This window comes from Giraffa tippelskirchi, chromosome 3 (genome assembly GCF_054371585.1).
Source record: "Giraffa tippelskirchi isolate mGirTip1 chromosome 3, T2T-mGirTip1v1.2.pri, whole genome shotgun sequence".
Taxonomy (NCBI): domain Eukaryota; kingdom Metazoa; phylum Chordata; class Mammalia; order Artiodactyla; family Giraffidae; genus Giraffa; species Giraffa tippelskirchi.
The window spans coordinates 133077403-133097496 of record NC_137277.1 but is presented as its reverse complement, the minus strand read 5'-3'; the positions used below and the strand labels follow the sequence as shown (position 1 = coordinate 133097496).

General features: G+C 44.5%; 1 protein-coding gene across 33 annotated transcripts in view; it reads left to right on the top strand.

The window, feature by feature from the left end:
- CLASP1 (cytoplasmic linker associated protein 1) overlaps positions 1-20094 on the top strand; it is a 274282-nt gene that overhangs the window by 73307 nt on the left and 180881 nt on the right. For 6 of the 33 annotated variants that reach the window (XM_081576047.1, XM_081576046.1, XM_081576044.1 and 3 more), the window contains exon 1: positions 1282-1445. The exons of 24 other annotated variants lie outside the window; for them this stretch is intronic. The gene's annotated coding sequence lies outside the window, so the exon portion shown is untranslated. Of the gene's footprint in view, positions 1-1280; positions 1446-2538; positions 2616-20094 lie in introns of those variants that run through there. 3 more of the 33 variants (XM_081576048.1, XM_081576033.1, XM_081576045.1) reach the window with 2 other exon arrangements.

The following is a 20094-nucleotide window of genomic DNA, read 5'->3' as shown; positions in this document are numbered from 1 at the left end:
GTGACTGTGTCTGTAACGGTGACCCTGAGACATCAAAAACAGCTCAGTTTAGAACATTCTCTGTAATAGACATGTCTGCTACATTTTGGGAGATTTCCATGAGCTAAATAGGAAGTTCAGACATTTGGGATCAGTCCTCAGTTATCTTAGAGAAGTCTCTCCTGGTGGACTCACCTGTTCTCTCGGATGTGGGCCTGTGACTTGCTTAGTACTGGGCATCTTTGCTAAAACTGCTGTGCTCATTAAAGAAATCTTTTTTGCATTTCTCCTTCCTCCTGTCTAGAACACAATGTGTTCTTACCTGATGTCAAAGGCACTTTGAGTTTTTTGAGGATCATTAGCAAAATCTGATTGGACTGGCCCAGTGGGAGGGCCATGAGGCTCTTAAGGCCTCCTCTGGTGTCATGGTCAAAACTGTCCCCCAAGATCCACAAGAGAGGGAGACTGGGGCTTCCCAACCCCACCGAGCGGAGGTAGCTCCTGACCCTTCTGGCTGGACTCCGTGAGCCCCCTCTCCTGTCACTATGCAGATATGAATGTAAGAGCCTGTTCCAGTGGTAAAGTTCCCTGGCAAGTGCGTGGACCCTTCTGTATGAGGCTTTTTCCCCTCTTGGCTTTCAGGAAACATTTAATAGTGAGAAAAGGAAGGCCTTAATTTTCCTCTCTTTTTTTGTTTCACTGATATAAAAGTATGCAACTCTTACAAGATCATCAGTCTATCGAAACTTTTCCAGTCTCCCAACTCCGTCTAAGAAGACAGAGGTCATCACACAAAGGGAGAGACATTGCAGCGTCTTAGCCAAGATAGATTATTGAGCCCTTAGTGTTATGTGGAGCTCTGTAGGTGTTTCTTTTCTTCCTAAATACCTCTTTATAACCCAGATTTCTCTTTGGGTTTCTTGGTTTAATCATGGCATGGATAATTGGGTTACATATTTATTCGCCCATTTCACAAATTTGTTTTGAGAACATATTTGCCAGTTGTTGAGGAGAGAAAATTATATTCTGGCTTCTGAACAAGTGATTATAGCAGTCAGTATGGTTTGCATCCAAGGACCTGTGTTTGATGGTATGGCTGACCAGTTAGGAGAGGTGCCCGCAGATACCCCAAGGCTTCCCTTCTGTGGGAGGAGGCTGTGGAAGCCCCCTCCTGTGGTGGCCAGGGAGCTGGGTCTTAACAGATGCACAGGATTTGGGCAGGCCGGAGTGAAGTGGCAGGTGTGGCTGAAGCAGGCTGGGAAGACTCCACCTTGATGGGCTTGGTCTGTGAGGTCACAGGCTGCCCTCCCCAGTCACATGGTGCTGCAGGAGGCCATGGCTGGGTTCCTCTGAGAGCCAGGCACTTAGCACAAAGTGTTCACTGTATGAAGGAGGCTGGGGATGATGGCAGAGGCTGATGTCTGCTGGACAGTTCTCTGTCCCAGGCCAGTGCTGAGCTCTCGTAGGCAAGTCATTTCACTTCGTCCTCACACCATCTTGTTAGTTTCTGTTGTAATATCCCATCAATGGTGAAGGTTAACTGGCATCAGAAACCTGGCTACTGGCTTCAGAACTCAAATGCTTTACTGAAACAGTGCTTCTTAGAAGGATACGCAGGGAGGGGCTGGACCTCAGAGGGCGAGAAAGCACCTATGCCCCGATGCTTAAAGTTGGGTTTTCACAGGCTGTGAGGAAGCAGTGAAGGGTTTTGAGCAGGCTTCTGGCATGTCTGAGCTGCACTTGGGAACATTGAAAAATTATGGTGGTATCCGAGCTGACCTGGGAACGACTAGCGGTTCCTAGGAAATAGCTCAGTGAGATGAGTGGTAGTGAGGTTGGGAGTGGATTGTTGAGGTGCCGGGGGGAAAGCTGTGTAATAATTTGAGTCCTTGGCATTGGAATGTAGATGTTATCACCAAACGTCATGGGGGCATCTGAGAGTAATTTAAACTTGAGCTTGTGCTTTGCACATGACAGGTCCTTAAGATAATAAATGGGTTTCATTTTCTCTACAATGCCTACTCTTTGGAACCTTGAATTTCCCTGAGCTGAGGATGTCCTGTGTGCAGACATCTGAGGTGTTATGCCTGTGAATGATACTGTTTTAGTTCTCTGTCATAGCTCCCCTTGAAATCAGAGCCTTTCAGAAAAAGAGAGGCCTGAGTCATTTCCATTACATGTTTGTATTTGGTAGACTAGTAACACAGAGTATAGTGCAGTACAGAACACCGTACAACATACTGGAGCTGTGTTGTTCATAAAGTAATTCCAGGATTGATAAGAGTGACACTTCACATTCTATCCCAATGTGTGATCTGGTCATAGGGCCTAAGAAATGCAAGGCCCTTTGAGGTGGGGCTGGAGCTTCCATTTCCTCCCCATTTCTCTTTCTGTCCCTGCCCCTCCCCCACTTTCACTGTGGGAGAACCTTGAAACAATTGGCACCTGAGTAGTTTGTCGGCTGGTTTCATTAGAATTGCTTGGTAACTTGGATGAAACCAGTGAAATCTAAGAAGGGTGCTGGAGATCCATTAATAGGACTCACAGCTGTCAGTCTTGGAGAAGCCGAGGCTGGAGCCCCGTGCCGACTCTTCTGCAAGCTCGTTTCTGGCCTTGGCCTTCCCAAGAGCAGCCTGGTAGGACATTTTCATTCCTGCTTTCTGGACGTTTCCTCCTCAAATGAGAAACAGGCCCCAGGACCCTTGTTTATACCTTCCCTGTAGATGACTTGTGACAAGCTTTCTCAGGAGGAAGGGAGAGGACTTAGAACAGTTTTAGATTCTTCTTCTCTGTGTGTCATGATCTCAGGATTGCTATAAACATCCAGACTGGAGTGGGCAGGTCTCCAGGCCACGACTGAGGAGCTGTGCTGGGAATCGCTTAGCAGGAGGCCAGCTGGTGGGGCGGCCCTGTGGGGAGTAGGCTCTGGGCTCGTGCATGGAAGCAGCTGTTGTGGCAGCTCTCGGGCCGGGGACAGCCCTGCCCAGCCAGGACAGGGGACAAGGAAGGTCACGGGTAGCTCAGGGGACACAGTTTGAGGGCAGGACATCAGCTGGCTGTGGTGTGGAGGAGCTTCATTTCGAAAATAATTTAGAGAGGTTTTTTCTTTTTTAATTAAAAAGAAAGTGCGCCTTCTCCTTTTTCAGGTGCATACCTGCCACTTATGCCTGAGCCGGTGCCCCCTGGAGTCTGAGACACAGCGGCCCTCATAGAAATAGTTCACAAAATGCTTTTTACACCTTTAGAATGAAGGGAGAAGGCAGTCAGTCGCTCTGTTGCTCAGCCAGCATTTCCTGAGGGCCCCTTGGCTTGGGGCATCTGTAGCAGGACAGGGCCTGGTTTCGGCCTGGAGGACGCCTGCCTCGGAGCCCATCCGTTCTTTTCCCTGAGCCAGGCCCCATTCGTGCCTGCTGTCCCGGTATCATTGTTAACAGCACAGCCATCTACACCCACTGTGCCCCAGTGTGGGTGGTACATGATTTGCTTACCTTCCTCCCAGTCTAATGGTGAGAGACAAGTGTTTGGTCATTTTATCACAGAATTTCCATGGAATTGAACCTGATGTGCAAAGGGGCCCAGCCTGGTCGGTTGGTGGACCCCTTCCCATGCCCCGCCCCATGCCTGCTGCCTCCCTCGGCACCCCCTCAAGTACCTGGCTTTCTCCCCTTCCTCCCACTGCTCTGACCCTTTTCGGCTTATAGCTGCCCTCAGGGCCCAGAACTTACCCAGGGTCCAGGCAGATGAGCACCCATCCCCGTTGGAGTCCCCTTGGAACATACTGTGGGGTGCAACCTCCCCTCTCTTCTCTTGGAATTGTCTTTGGGGAGCATTTTCATTTGGTGACAGCCCCTTGAGTTTCCCTCCAACCCCCCTGTTGTTTTGGAAAGAATCTTCTGTGCTTCTCTGCTGTCATTTTGATGGGCAGTCAGGAGGAAAGGTGGATGTACAGGTGTGCTTAGACTCCTGCCTTCAGCTTGTCCTGCCGCTGGATCCCACTTCCTGGGAAGAAGACCTGGTGCCATAAAAGGAGCTGGACTGTGGAGCCCCCCAGACTTGGGTATAAGGATGGCCGTAAGGCCGTCACTGAGATTGGGATGCAGAGCACAGGATGGTGTTCAAGGCCCCTTCTGCCTGAAACCCTCAATAATTCCTCTGCAGTGGTTTTGAGTTAGGGAGATGCCCTGATTGTTGAAGTGAAACCACTTTAGGGTCATGACAAAAGATGCTCTGGTGCTGGGCTAGAGAGATGAATTGACAGTCTTAGAACAGAATGTGAATCCTAAAGGAGCCTTTGTAGAAGAATGGGTAAATGCTAGCTTTTCTGTTTCTTTTGCTTTGCCTACTTGCCTCCAAGCAGGTAGTAAATTCCTCATTTGAAATAATTCCATTGTGAACTCTTCATTTTCATCCCTGCCCTTTCTAGTTTATTTTCCCTCAGGTGTGGTCCTGCCTACTTTTGAAATTCGGAATCAGAATTAGATATGACTTGGAAGTGGTGCAGAAGAGACTGGCTTCTCCAGAGCTGAGAATTCACCCCTAGTTCTCAGTGCCTTTTTGTTTTCCTAAAGGCTGGAAGTTAGAAGAAATTAGAGCAGCAAGTTTATTTTGATTTTCTCTGTCCTGCCTTTAAGCTTTCTACACTAGAACAAGTTGGCTTATTTTTCATAAGTGAATTCATTAAATGTGCAGGCGTGTATATTTTTTTACTTTTTGGCAAGGCTGCCGGCTCTGTGTGTTGGAAAGCATGAATGAACTTGTGGACTGGAAGGGGAGCACTCAGCCCACAAGCGCAGGCTTCTGCTGGTTCTTCCCGCCCCCTCACTTTCCACACTGTCACTTGCCTTCTAATAACATCACCTGGCTTTTACCCGACTCGCAAGATGATGTGGGCACCGCCAGCAAATCATCTGACAGTTCTCTTACAGCAGAGGAAGGAACTGAGACCCAGGAGGGCCCGGAGACTCCCTTTACAGATTCTGAAAGAACAAAATCAAACAAAGGCGGGGAGGATTCCCTGCACTCTGCTGCATCACTGAGAGCTAGAGCTTCAAAACAAAACCCCAACAGCAGTGAAACCCCAGAGGACAAAAGCCCAGCTTAAGTGAAGCTTGCCTGTTGTGTTTCTGCGCTCCTGTTTGATCCCATAGTAAATAATTGAAGAATTTGGAATAGCTCCAAAATGGAAATGTTTCTCAGTCATATCCTTCTGAGAGTGTTTGGAAGAGCTGTTCCATATTCCACCCAGTTGAGTTTTCATCAAGGGGAAACAAGAACTAAGTGTTGTAGTAACCCTGTCGTGTTCTAGCCTCACCGTGGCCTTGGAGTTGCTGTTCCTGGCTGGGTGACTAGATAAATCATTGAAAGGCAGAATACAGGGAAAAGGGTGAGAAACAGGTGTAGTGGGGAGAACCAAATTAGTGACTATGCCTGTTTCGCAGTGATGTGCTAAGTATAAGTACTTCCACTGAGTCAGCTCCTCCAGTCCTGGGCAGAGCCGCCTCTCCTCCCGCAAATGTTCATCAGCGCCGGAGAGCAGGTGGTTACAGTCAGCCCGGTTCCTGGACTGTCCGGCTCTGGGTTTTGCTCTAAGGAGACGGAGGTGGCCACCAGCTTGTCAGGCTCTTTCATTAGAGTCCGTAGTAAAGAAATCTATTTTATGTTGCAACCCTTAGGAACACCTTAGGACCACAGTCAGAGGACAGACGATCCATTCTGAGAGAAACCCCGGAACATGAGAACACCTTCTCTCATTGTGCAGCCCTAACAGAAATGAAACCTCCAGCTCCTGTCCTGGGAGTCGCTGGTTCCCTAATGAAAACCACTTCCCCTCTGATTTTAGCAGACCTGTGCCTATGGCAGCCAGGTAGCAACCCTGATCCTCGTGTGGATGTGCCAGTCATGGGAGGAAACAGATGATTTTCCACAGGAGAGAACAGTGAACATAGAATTACAGCTTTTGAAACCCCCACTTTATATACACCAGCATTATCCTTCATTTAGGAAGCCTGGACTCGCTAGCCCTCTTCTCATCTCCCAATGCTTGTCTTACTGTATTGTTTTGTCTCGGAGTTTTCCTTTGATGCTGGTGGTTCAGGATCAGTGCCCCTACAGATACTCTTAAGTCACTGCAGTATTTGGGGTTGGGGGAGCGGGGTGGGGAGGAGGGCCTTTGGAGAGGGTTTGCAGCCAGGGAGCCTTCTTCCCAGAGACTTTAGTCAACGCCTCTTACTCCTGATTCAGGAGAGGTGGATCTTGAAAATCAAAGATACAGGCACCTGTGAAAGTTTTCTTTAACTTGGTTTTATGAAAACTTGCAAACCCACACAGAAGTAGAGAGGCTGTTGTAACACATCCACACACACCCATCATCTGGCTGCAGTGGTTGCCAGTCCCTTGCTACTCTCACAATACCTGTTCTAGAAGTGAGGCTCCGCTGCTGGTGGTGGACATACTGGAGGCAGAGCGATATCCTCGGATGTGGGTCCCCCTCCACTTTGCAGACAAAACTCCACCAGAAAACAGTCTGCCATTCTTCACTGGCCGGCAGCCTCTCAGGGGATTTATATTTGTTTATTGTTTAACATTTAAAATATTAAAGAATTTTGTATCATGTCTTGAACTAGAAAATTATAGGCGTTTGTTGTGGGAGGAAGCACAAGGTGAAAGGCTTGTTTTCTCTCGTACAAACACACCTGCACACAATGTGTGTAGATTTCTTTAAAAAAAAAAAATAGGTCTACATGCATAATGTTCTGCAGCTTTATTTTTTGGTTTAACTCTGTTTCATAGCATGACTTGTCAATTTCTGCAGAGAAAGGCAGCTGGAATTTTGATAGCAAATAACTTGAATCTGTAGATCAATTAAGAGACTGTTGCCATCCTAACATTATTAATTCATGAACAAAAGATGTCTTCAATTCCATGAACAAAAGATGTCTTTCCATTTATTTAAGTCTTCTTGAATTTCTTTCAGTGGTATTTTATAGTTTTGAGTGTACAAATCTTTCCCTTTTTGGGTTTAATTTGTGCTATTTTAAATGGAATTGTTTTCTTAATTTCGTTTTTAGTTTGTCCATTGCTGATGTATTCATTATTGTTTTTAACTATGAAAATAGAACACATCCATATATAACTCATTTATCTAGTTACCTTGATGAATATGTAGGATTATTTTTAATGTTTTCCTTTCACAAAATAATGCTGTAGTGGCCATTGTGTCTACACTATGCTATTTTGCATACTGTGTTAAAGTGTTTGAAATTGATTCCTAGAGATGAACTTGCTAGGCCAACGTTTATACAGGTTAAAAATTTGATAGATGGCACCTCCCTGGTGGTCTGGTGGTTAAGAATCTGCCCTCCCGTTCAGGGGATGTGGGTTTGAGTCCTGATCCGGGAACTAAGATCCCACATGCGAGGGATAGCTAACTGCATGTGCTGCAACTACTGAGCCCGTACACTGCAGTGAGAAGCCCGCACATACAGCAGAGGTCATGTGTGCTGCAAGTAGGACTCAGTGAAGCCAAATAAAAAAATTTTTTAAAATTGATAGATATCAAATTGTGTGCCAAAATGCTGTATCACTTGCAGTTACCAAGCTTGCAAGCAACTTGTTAGTATCTGTTTCCAGGAACCCTCCCCAACTTCGGATTTATTAATCTTTTAAAATGTATTTGGGGAGTTCCCTGATAGCCTAATGGTTAGGATTCTGGGCTTTCACTGCCACTGCTTGGATTCAGTCTCTGGTTGGGAAACTGATATCCCAAAAGCCCTGAAGCACGGCCAAAAAATAAAGTAAATAAAGTGGTGTTAAAATGTGTCATGATCTGATAAGTTATAAATGGTGTATCATTATTTTTATTTGCAATCATTTGGTTAAAAGAAGATGAGTACCTTTTAATGTTTATTGTTTTTTTAAATAGAAATAGTCTATTGGATGTCTTTTGCCTATTTAAAATTTTTGTCTTTTTTTCTTAATTATTTGTAGGTTTTTAAAAGTATCATGGTATAATCCTTTACCATATAGTTTCCAGATATATTTTGCCCAGTTTGTTGTTTCTTTTTTACTTGTGTTTATTTTTTCTTTCCCTTTTAGGACTGTGACATTTCTCTTTATCTGTGCCTTCTTAATGCCCATTAGTAAAATGTTTTATAGTTTTCTTCACTTAAATTCTATGATTCAGTCCTAATTACCTTAGGTTTTTGTTGCAGTTATGAATTTGATTTTTTCCATTAAACTTTATTCCTGATTCCAATTGATACAATAAAAACGGCATAGATTTTTCTATATTTTCAGAAGATTTGGCCACTTATTCTCTTGTCAGTTCTAATTTTCAGTTGATCCTCTTGGATATTTTTAGTAGACAGGTTTTTTTGCAAGTAGCAATAATAATGTTGTCTCATTTTCTAGTTCTCTTGATCTCTCTGTGCTTTCTCTTTTTGCATTGTGTCACTCAGTCCTGTCAGGATGGTAATAGGAATCTCTCTATCTCCACCCTGTCCCCACCTCCCATGGGCATGTCCCTGGTGTTTTCAGTCTGGTGTCCTGCTGTTGGTTTCTAATAGGATACCTTTGGTTTGTTGAAAGATGTTTCCTCCAATTCTTTAGTCGCTAATAGATTATAATCATAATCAAAAGCAGAAATAAGAGTTAAAGTTTTTCTTTCCTTTTCTTCATTTCCACTGGGTATTTTTATGCTGGTGCTGGGCCTTGTTATCTCATTTTTCTTCCTTGGGATTCCCCTCTTCTCAGTGCCCTTTCCTACCTACACCTTGATTGTTCATAATTTCCCTTGCCCCATTCCCCGAACAATCCAAGGCAGCCTCAACTATTTATTTTACAAATATTTCAGGTGTTTATGATAAGAAAGACACTTAAATTTTGTAATGGACATTTAGAATGTTTCAGTTGTGTTAAGATTTCTGGGGGTTGGTTGCAAGTGGCTGTCAGCATACCCCAGCACTTGACATCTGCCCAGTTAAAAGAACTTTCCATCAAAACTGGTCTAAAACACTGACTATGGTTAATTCCCTGAGTTTCTGTCTGCCATGTCACATCTGGGCAGGCCTTGGATCATCAGGCTTTGGCTGCCACATTCTAGCATCTCTCCCAGCATCCTTCAGCATCTCCTCTGCCGTCCTTTCTGTGGTGTGCCCTTTAACATCTGTCAGTTATAAACGCGCATTCCCTTATGTTCTTCATCTCCTCCTTCAGTCTGCAGAATATGTGTGTGTGTGTACCTTTCTAGGAAGAAACAACCACCATCTTACTTGACCAGCAGAGTCTTCAGGCTGCCATACTGAGTTTTGCCTGAGTCTTGCCACTGGGAGTTTCCTACATTCTGTCTCGACTGACATCCCCATCCTCTTTATTCCACGTGTCTGACCTCTCCTTCCATGAACTTGTGGATGGACGCAGGAATTGCCAAAGCCGTCTTGATCTCATGTGACTTCTTACCTGATCAAGCTGTAGCTGGAGAAGCTCTCTTCTTCACTGGCTTTTGTTGCCACCTCTGTTCTTTTCTTCTTTTTTATGTTTTTACTTTTTGGCTGCACCACAAGGCATGCTGAATCCTAGTTCCCTGACCAGGGGTCAGACTCGTGCCCCCTGCAGTGGAAGCACGGAGTCTTAACCACTGAACCACCAGGAAAGTTCCTAGTCCTTCTTTTCTTCTAGCAACTCTTTTTCATCTATTTGGTAGATACCTCTGCCTGAAGCCCTTGCAGATATGGAGGCTCATCAAGATACCAGCCTCAGTCTTCCCTCTGCATGCTGCATGTTCTCACAGGGAATTCTCCTTCATGTGGGTGTTCCCAGACCCATCTGCATTGCCTGCGTGGGCTTCACTTAGCAGACCTGTGCCTGCAGTGTATTTCTGTGTTGATACCCCATCAGGCCCCTGCAGCTCAGCATGTCAGAAGCAAGTCAGCTCCTTCTCCAGTCACACAGACCTCACGGTACGACCATCAGCTTTGCTGCTCAGCTCAGAAACCTGCAATCTCTGCCCTCGTTATGCCCAAAGCCCTCTCTGCCTCCAGTTCATCCTCCCCTTCTTTGCAAAGATGAGCGTGTAAAACTGCAGATGTATCATTTCATACTCCTCTGTCCTCATCCCTGTCCTGCTTCCATCCCATCCCTTTCTTTCTTCCAAACTTTGAAATCTTTCAGTGATTCCCCAACACTTCAGGATGAAATTCCTGAGTTCTTATGATGCTTTGAACTTTTTAAAATATCGTGAGATGGTCATATAGACTTCCTAATTCTTAGGATAACCTCTGTCAGTGTGTTCATTGACTAACATGCTGGATTTGATTTGCTACTATTTTGAATTTCTTTCTCTTATAAGTGGGATTGGATGAGTTTCCTTATCTTTGCATGTGACTCGTGCCCAGTTTTGTGGTATAGTTTTGCTAACTTTTAGAGTGAGTTGGTACTCTTCTACCTCTCAATGCTAGCAGGTTTATGGATGGAGGTACAACTTCTCACAGGGTGGAAAGGAAAAATGGTTTCTTCTGATTTGATGATGGTGACGTGAAGTGAAAGTCACTAAGTCGTGTCCGACTCTTTGCAACCCCATGGACTATACAATAGTCCATTCACTTCTCTAGGCCAGAATACTGGAGTGGGTAGCCTTCCCCTTCTCTAGGGGCTCTTCCCAGCTCAGAGATTGAACCAGGTCTCCCACATTGCAGGCAGATTCTTTACCAGCTGAGCCACAAAGGAAAGCCCAAGAATACTGGAGTGGGTAGCCTATCTCTTCTCCGGCGGATCTTCTTGACCCAGGAATCAAATCGGGGTCTCCTGCATTGCAGGCAGATTTTTTACTAACTGAGCTATCAGGGAAGCCTCTATGATGATGGTGAGCACAGTGATGTCACCAACAGAGACAGTGCGATTTTGGACCCAGCACTCTAGTGAAGAAACAATTGCGAGGGCAAATGAGTTTTGCCTGAGTCTTGCCACTGGGAGTTTCCTACATTCTGTCTCGACTGACATCCCCATCTTCTTTATTCCACGTGTCTGACCTCTCCTTCCATGAACTTGTGGATGGATGCAGGAATTGCCAAAGCCGTCTTGATCTCATGTGACTTCTTACCTGATCAAGCCGTAGCTGGAGAAGCTCTCTTCTCCATGCAAACCATTTTGCAGCTCACATACCTTCTAACATTGGCCTTTGTCAATTTTGATTTGTCCCTTGGTTTGTCCTGCAAATACTCTTAAAATTAGGGGAAAAAAAAGGACTATGTTAAAATATACATAACATAAAACTTACCACTTCAACTGCTTTTTTGGGAGTGGGCCACTCCGTGGGGCTTACGGGATCTTAGTTCCCTGATGAGGGATTGAACCCGGGCCACAGCAGTGAAAGTTCCAAGTCCCAAGTCCCAAGTCCCAACCACTAGATTGCCAGGGAATTCCCTCAACTGCTTTTAATTGTACAGCTTAGTGGCTTTAGGTGTATTCACAGTGGTGTTCAATCATCACCATTATCCATCTGCAGAACTTTTTCATCAGCCCAAAGGCATTCATTAAACAATAACTTTCCATTTCCCCTCCCATCAGCTGCTGATAACTGCTACTTTACTTTCTTTCTGTTTTTCTTGAATTGAAGTATTGTTGATTTATAGTAGTATGTTAGTGTCAGGGGTGTGTGTGTGTATGTATTGTGTGTGTTGGCTCAGTCGTGTGATCGGGGGTGTGTGTGTGTGTGTGTGTGTTGGCTCAGTTCCGCAATACCATGGCTTGTAACCCGCCAGGCTCCTCTGTCCATGGGATTTTCCAGGTAAGGATACTGGAGTGGGTTGCTATTTCCTACTCCAGGGGATCTTCTTGACTGAGGAAGAACCTACATCTCTTGCGTTTCCTTCATTGGCAAGCAGATTCTTTACCACTGCCCCACCTGGGCATACACAATTCTACTTTCTGTCTCTGAGAATTTGTCATTTCTCAGTACCTCCTATATACAGAAGCATACAATATGTGTCCTTTTGTGTCTGGTGTATTTCACTTGTCTTAATGTTTGTAGGTGCTCTTGAACATGATTTTTATCTCAGAATGAAGGGGAGGATGGAGCGTGTTTACTGTGTGTGGTTCCCTGTGCCCTGCAGTTGAAATTGATTGCGTCAGTGATTCTCCCAGTCACCTGCAGAAGACAGTATTAGGTGTCACATCACAGATACATGCATGGACTTTGAGATGGTAACTTTCTTGCGGGCCCATGGCTAGTAACCATGGTGGCGCCATGTTTTGAACCCAGTTTTGGCCGACTCCAAAGCCTACTTATGCTCTGTCTGCCACTTGGATCTCCACCTTAGCTTCGTACTCCACCCCATTCTGGGTTTCTGAAGGTGGAACATTCTGCCGGGCTTGTCTTGAACTGTGTGGGTTGCACATCTTACTGGCTGTGGTTCACACCTTGTCTGCCTCCATCACAGTGACCTGAAAGCTTTCTCCTTGAGTTTAGACACAGGATGGCCATCAGGTACTCTGGGTAGTAGTTTTGCTGATAGGTACAGTTCAGTGAATTGATTTTCCATAAAATGTCCTTAAGATACATAGCTCAGAGGAAGCTTTGATTCCCAAGATCATTCTTACAAAGAATCCTGAGCAGAGTGTGGTGGGATTTGGCTAGCTCTGAATGCTTCATAAGTTTGAATCTGAAGAACATGGGAATCTGTCATTTTAACTTTCACTTTTCCCTTGGTTGCAGTAAGATGCTTCCTAAGCCATGGGAACCTGGAGGGTTTCTCTGTGTCCCGCTGTTCCCTCATTTCCCATCAGGGAAGGTAAAGCTTCTCGTGGTTGAGGCCGCTTTCACCTTTTAGATGACTGGGCTTCACAGTGGGTGCTGGGCAGGCCTTGGCACTGCACTAAGTGAGTTTTCCAAGTGAAAAGTAAAGCAGATTGATGGGATTCACTCTGTTATTCAACAAATAAGGTTCTGGGCTATAGCATTCAATAATTGGATGCAAATTCTCTTCTTCATGAAGCTCATGTTCCACTTGGGAGAAAGAACCCATAAGCAAGTTAACTGAGTGAATTTTATAGACTCCTGGAAAATGGAAAGAGCTGCTTTTTAGAAAAATACAGCCGCGTGGGCCAAGGGCCTGTGTACATGCCCACGATGTTCTGTAGGGTGGTCAGAACGGGCCTGGCCAAGAACACGGCTTTGGGGCAGAGATGTGAGTGGGTGCTGGGATGGGGTGAGTGGCAGCCTTGGGGAATAGCGTTTCAGGTAGAGAGAGCATCTGGTGCAGAGAGGGGCCCCATCTGAGGCAACGGAGAAGCAGCCAGGAGGCCGGTGAAGGGAGGGGGTGGCTGTCAGAAAGACCAGTTCCTGTGCAACACTGGGAGGCATTGGCAGGTTCTCAATGAAGGACTTGATTAGCTTGTAGATGGACATTCTGGTCGTGTGGTGAGAGTAGAAGGAGGGGAGCCCAGGATGGAAGGATACACACAGGATCGGGTGACAGTGCTTTTTGCTGTCTGTGGTGTTGATTGGAGTGCACAGTTCATGGTGTTTTCATCAGGGTCCCCAAACTCCAGGCTGCTGACCGGTACCAACCTGCAGTCTGTTAGGAACCAGGCCCCACGGCAGGGCGCGAATGAGTGAAGCTTCACCCGCCACTCCCCATCACTTGCATTACTGCCTGAACCACCCCCACTTTTGGCAGATGTAATGAATTCTTCCGTGATCCCGTCATATAAGATGATTTCTTCTTCAGGAAGAAGAAATGGAAGATTTCTTCCATGATCCAGAATGATCTGAGTAGAGTTCTTTTAAATCTAGTAACTGATTTTTTTTTTCAGCTTTACTAAAATATAATTTACGTAACATTTATCTACTAAGTGTACAACTCAGTTAGTTTTTAGTAAGGTTACAGAGTTGTATACCCATCACCACAATCCAGCGTTAGAACTTTTCTCCATCACTCTAAAAGTCCCTTGTATCCATTTACAGTCAGTCCCCATCCTCACCCTGGGCTGTAGGCAACCATTTATCTATTTTCTGTCTCTGGGGATTTACCTTTTCTGAGCGTTTCATGTAAACAAAATCATACAATATGTAGTCTTTATGTCTGATTTCTTTTATCTAGCATCCTCTTTTCAAGGTTCATGTATAACATAGCATCTATCATTATGTTTGTTCCTCTTTATTGTTGAATGGTGAATGGTATTTAACTGTATGGATTACCGCATTTTATTTGTTTATTCTTCACCTGATGGATATTTGGATTATTACCACTTTTTGGCTATTAAGAACAATACCTACTTTTTTCCGGAAGTGCAGCCATAGGCAGGCAGGTGGTTCTCTGGAGTGAGTATACACGAGAATGATTTTGGTTTTGGGAGCATCTTTATAAACTTTATGTTCTTTCTTTGACTCTTTGTAAGACTGATGGATTAATGAATATTATTTGAGCCAGATAATAGCCAAGTGACCTTTCCATTGCCTGTTTCCTTATCTGTGAAGTAAGGATATTTATAGGTGTGGTGCTTGGCATAGGGAATTGTAAGGATTAAGTAAAATAGTGAAGAGAATATGTGCAAGGAAACAGTTAATCTCCCCTGTTACCCTGCCCCCCTCCCCACTCATGTGTTATCTTTGAGGAAGTGGTAGGGCTGAGAGAGACTATGTGAGGACCACCCTGCTTTCAGGAGTGTGTGGTCTTATTGGAGAGAGGTGTGGAGTGCAGGTGAAGGAGCAGAGGCCAGGTGAACTCCTAGACCAGGCTAGCTGGGTGGGTCTCTCAGAAGGATTAGGACCTCGGCTTGGAGGAGGGGAGCAGGGAGGCTCCTTGGAGAGTCTGGGCAACTGGGAAAGCTGTAGGCCTGGCTGGCTGGGGATGGCTGGAAGAGATGGGTGTGGAGGTCAGCTTAGGGGCATATTGGGAGAATTGTAAAAGCCCATGTGGAACACTTGGATCTGTGTTTACTCCCTTGGGCAACCGTGAATGTTTTGGTGCCTGATTTCATGTTTATGAGGTGGGTATAGATGAGGGAAGTTGCAGATTTAGGGGTCTTTGGCCAGATTAGACCCATGGAATGTTTTTTTGGAGGGGATTTCCCAGTCATTGAAATTCATTCAGACAGTTCAGTCTCTGAATTGTGTCTGACTCTTTGTGACCCCATGGACTGCAGCAAGCCAGGCTTCCCTGTCCATCACCAACTCCCAGAATTTACTCAAACTCATGTCCATTGAGTCTGTGATACCATCCAACCATCTCATCCTCTTGTCGTCTCCTCCTCCTACTTTCAATCTTTCCCAGCATCAGGGTCTTTTTTGATGAGTCAGTTCTTCACATCAGCTGACCAAAGTATTGGAGTTACAGCTTCAGCACCAGTCCTTCCAGTGAATATTCAGGACTGATCTCCTTTAGGATAGACTGGTTGGATCTCCTTTCAGTCCAAGGGACTCTCAAGAGTCTTCTCCAACACCACAGTTCAAAAGCATCAATTCTTCGGCGCTCAGCTTTCTTTATAGTCCAACTCTCACATCCATTCATGACTACTGGAAAAACCGTAGCTCTGATTAGACAGACCTTTGTCAGCAAAGTAATGTCTCTGCTTTTTAATATGCTGTTTTGGTTGGTCATAGCTTTTCTTCCAAGGAGCAAGCGTCTTTTAACTTCAGGGCTACAGTCACCATCTGCAGTGATTTTGGAGCCCAAGAAGATAAAGTCTCTCACTGTTTCCGTTGTTTCCCCAGCTGTTTGCCATGAAGTGATGGAACCGCATTCCATGATCTTCATTTTCTGAATGTTGAGCTTTAAGAGAACTTTTTCACTCTCCTTTTTCACTTTCATCTAGAGGCTCTTCAGTTGCTCTTCATTTTCTGCCATAAAGGTGATGTCATCTGCATATCTGAGGTTATTGATATTTCTTCTGGCAATCTTGATTTCAGCTTGTGCTTCATCCAGCCTGGCATTTCTCATGATGTACTCTGCATATAAGTTAAATAAGCAGGGTGACAATATATAGCCTTGAAGTACTCCTTTCCCAATTTGGAACCAGTCTGTTGTCCCATGTCTTTTTCTGCCTGTTGCTTCTTGACCTGAATACAGATTTCTCAGGAGGCAGGTAACGTGGTTTGGTATTGCCATCTCTTGAAGAATTTTCCACAGTTTGTTGTGATCTACACAGTCAAAGGCTTTGGTGTAATCAATAAAGCAGAAGTAGATGTTTTTCTGGAATTTAATGAGTGTTGGCAATTTGATCTCTGTTTCCTCTGCCTTTTCTAAATCCAGCTTGAACATCTGGGAGTTCACGGTTCACTTATTGCTGAAGCCTGGCTTGGAGAATTTTGAGCATTACTTTACTAGCATGTGAGATGAGTGCAGTTATGCGGTAGTTTGAACATTCTTTGGCATTGCCCTTCTTTGGGATTGGAGTCAAACCTGACCTTTTCCAGTCCTGTGGCCACTGCTGTTTTCCAAATTTGCTGGCATATTGAGTGCAGCACTTTCACAGCATCATCTTTCAGGATTTGAAGTAGCTCAACTGGAATTCCATCACCTCCACTAGCTTTGTTCGCAGTGATGCTTCCTAAGGCCCACTTGACTTTGCATTCCAGGATGTCTGGTTCTGGGTGAGTGATCACACCATCGTGGTTATCTGTGTCATGAATATCTTTTTTGTATAGTTTTTCTGTGTATTCTTTCCACCTCTTCTTAGTATCTTCTGTTTCTGTTAGGTTCATACCATTTCTGTCCTTTATTATACCCATCTTTACATGAAATGTTCCCTTGGTATCTCTCATTTTCTTGAACAGATCTCTAGTCTTTCCCGTTCTATTGTTTCCTCTATTTCTTTGCATTGATCACTGAGGAAGGCTTTCTTATCTCGCCTTGCTATTCTTTGGAACTCTGCATTCAGATGGGTATTATCTCCTTTGCCTTTAGCTTCTCTTCTTTTCTCAGCTATTTGTAAGGCCTCCTCAGACAACCATTTTGCCTTTTTGCATTTCTTTATCTTGGGGATGGTCTTTATCACTGCTTCCTGTACAGTGTCACAAACCTCTGTCCATAGTTTTCAGATAGTTGCAGTGTTTAAAATCTGGAGATCTGGCCACACTAACCTTGATTCTCACGTAGGATCACGTAAGCAGCACTTCTAGAGGAGTTCGGGTTTCCATGGTTACAAGGCTGCCTCATCTCTCCCTGCTGAGATTTGCCCCCAGTAGTCTAGAGCTGTGCTGGCCAGCATGGTAGACATGTGTAGCTATTGAAAGTTACATTAAGTAAATTAATGTTTTAAGGAAAATTTAAAATTCTTTTTCCCATTCACACGTCACTTGCTCAGTAGCCTCCTGTAGTTGGTGGCTACTGATTTGGACAGTATAGATCTTGACGGAAAACTCCTGTCACTGCTGAAGGTTGTATTGGGCTGGTCCAGATTTTTAAACAAAGGTTACTGACTGCCTCAAACTGTGTTCAACCCTGGTCTCCTGGCTTCACTGGGCCTGTTAATGCTCTTGTATAAAATGAAGTGGTTTGAGATGGATGATCTGAAGTTTCTTTCTTTCTTTTAAACTATTTATTTATTTGTTTGGCTGCACCAGGTCTTAGTTGCAGCATGTGGGTCTAGTTCCTTGACCAGGGATTGAAGCTGGCTCCCCTGCCTTGGCAGCATGGAGTCTTAGCCACTCTACCACTAGGGAAGTCCCTGAAGTTTCTTTCTAATGGTAAGACCCCAGTGTGTGGACAACAACAGTAACAAGCCTATCACTTCATTAGTTCCATTAATCTAATATCAATTATTTATATTTTATGCTCAAAAACTGTCTCTGGAGGCCATTCCAGAAGAGGGATTTAAATTGTAGACTGCCCAGTGACATCCGGTTGGCGTGGGTGTCCCAGGACTTCCTGGGTGGTGCTTTGAAGCACAGTAGGTTTGGGTGAATAATTCTCCCGTGTCACGTGAATACACAGGTCATTGACTTTTATCACTCTGTTCTCGAGTATATGTGCTGTGCTCTTATTCTTGGAATTGAAAATGAGCGCATTGTAAGAGTTCTGTTAATTTCCCCCTTATTTAATAAGGTTGCAGTGTAGAGTCTTAAAATAACAGCAACAACAACAACAAAAAAATGTAGAGTGTGAGCATCCTGTAGCCCCTTAGGGCACCTAGCATATTAAGGTAAAAATAATGCTGGGGACTTCCTTGGTGGTCCAGTGATTAGGTCACCTTGCTTCCACTGCAGAGGGCGCAGGTTGTGTCCCCGGCTGAGGAACTAAGATCCTGCAAGCCACATGGTGTGGCAAAAAAAAAAAGTGGGGATCAAGTGTACAGTGTGTGTTCTTTTGGAGAACTCATCCTAAGGAGGTAACGTGTTGAAGTGTGTATTCGTCGAAGTATTGATTAAAATAATGACTGTCGGTAAGGGCTTGGTGGATTGGTCCAGTGATCCTGATGCCTGTATACAACAGGCTATCATCCAGCCACTGAAAGTGGAGTTGTAGATCGCTATGTATTGATTTGGGGCTAATTCCATGGCATATGAACCCATTTATGTAAAATTCATAGCACACACACGTGCATACATGTGCATGCAAGATGTCTTGAGGGATAGTCATCAGAATATTGGTACTTGGGGGACTTCCCTGGTGGTCCAGTGGTTAAGACTCTATGCTTCCACAGTAGGGGCCTTGGGTTTGATCCGTGGTCGAACTTAATATCCTGCATGCCTCATGGTGTGGCTAAAAGAATAATAAGAAGAGGACTATTGATATTTGGGGGATGAGATTTTAAGCCCCTCACTTTCTTCTTTGGGGTTACCACCCCCCGCCCCTGGACTGTTCCTCTCTTTCCTCAGTGGGCTGTGCTTTGTGGTTTTTGTTTTTTTGAAAGTGTTGCTCTTGAGACTTCCCTGGTGGTCCAGTGGTTAAAAATCCACCTGCCAATTTAGGCAAGACAGGTTCGATCCCTGGTCTGGAAAGATCCCACATGCCATGGAGCAACTAAGCCTGTGGACCACAACTACTGAGCCTTCACTCTAAAGCCCATGAGTCACAACCACTGAGCCCATGTGCCACACTTGTTGAATCCCTTGCACCCTAGAGCATGCATGGTGCAGCAGGAGAAGCCACTGCAACTAGAGAATAGCCCCTGCAAAGACCCAGCACAGCCAGAAATTAAAAAAAACAAAAATGTGCTGCTCTCATAAAGAAGGGAACAGAAACTTATTGAGTGCCTACAGCATGTCAGGCATTTTGTTAAAACCTTTAACCCTCCTGTGCACTCTTTGAGGTAAACGTGCGATTATTCTGACTGCATGGATGAAGCATGTGAGGCCTGAAGATTGAGCATCTCTGTTGGACAGTAGATGTGGTACAGTAGGGATTCACACCCGGATCTGTGCTCATAACGCCCTTGGACTTTTTCCTGTTTGGGGCATTATCAGAGCATCAAACATGTTTGGAGCTGAGACCAACTCTATCTCTGGCATTGGCAGAGGAGAAATGTGACCTGCTTAAGGTCTTCAGCTAGCTAGAGAAAGACATAGAAGACTGAAAAATGGGGTTTTGTGATATTGTGATTATGCTGAAGTGAGAATGACCTTGATCAAGTCAGGAGGCTTTTCTTTTTCAGTTCAATTACTGTAGACTTTATTACCTTAGGTAAATCTCTTTACCTCTTTTAAATTTTCCTTATTTTAAAAATAAGGGTAATATGTTCCACACCTCAGGTTATTTTGAGATTATTCAGATTCATCCAAAAGTACCTTAAAAACAATAAAGTACAATATGAGTGCAATATAATTCTGTTACTCCAGCTAATCCAGTCTTCCATGAGGGTAATATGTTCCACACCTCAGGTTATTTTGAGATTATTCAGATTCATCCAAAAGTACCTTAAAAACAATAAAGTACAATATGAGTGCAATATAATTCTGTTACTCCAGCTAATCCAGTCTTCCATGACTCAGGAAGTGACCTGTTCTTCCTTGTCGCTTATGGACATTTTTGTTGGAGGAAAACGATTTAGTAATTCTTTCTCTATCATTAAACAGATGTCATTGTGGAGAAAGAACTGTGGTAGATTCATTTTGGGGCTTTGACTTGTAGTTTGTAAGTAAGTAAGGTACTTGGACAAGAGGTCCCAGCCACTTGTCAC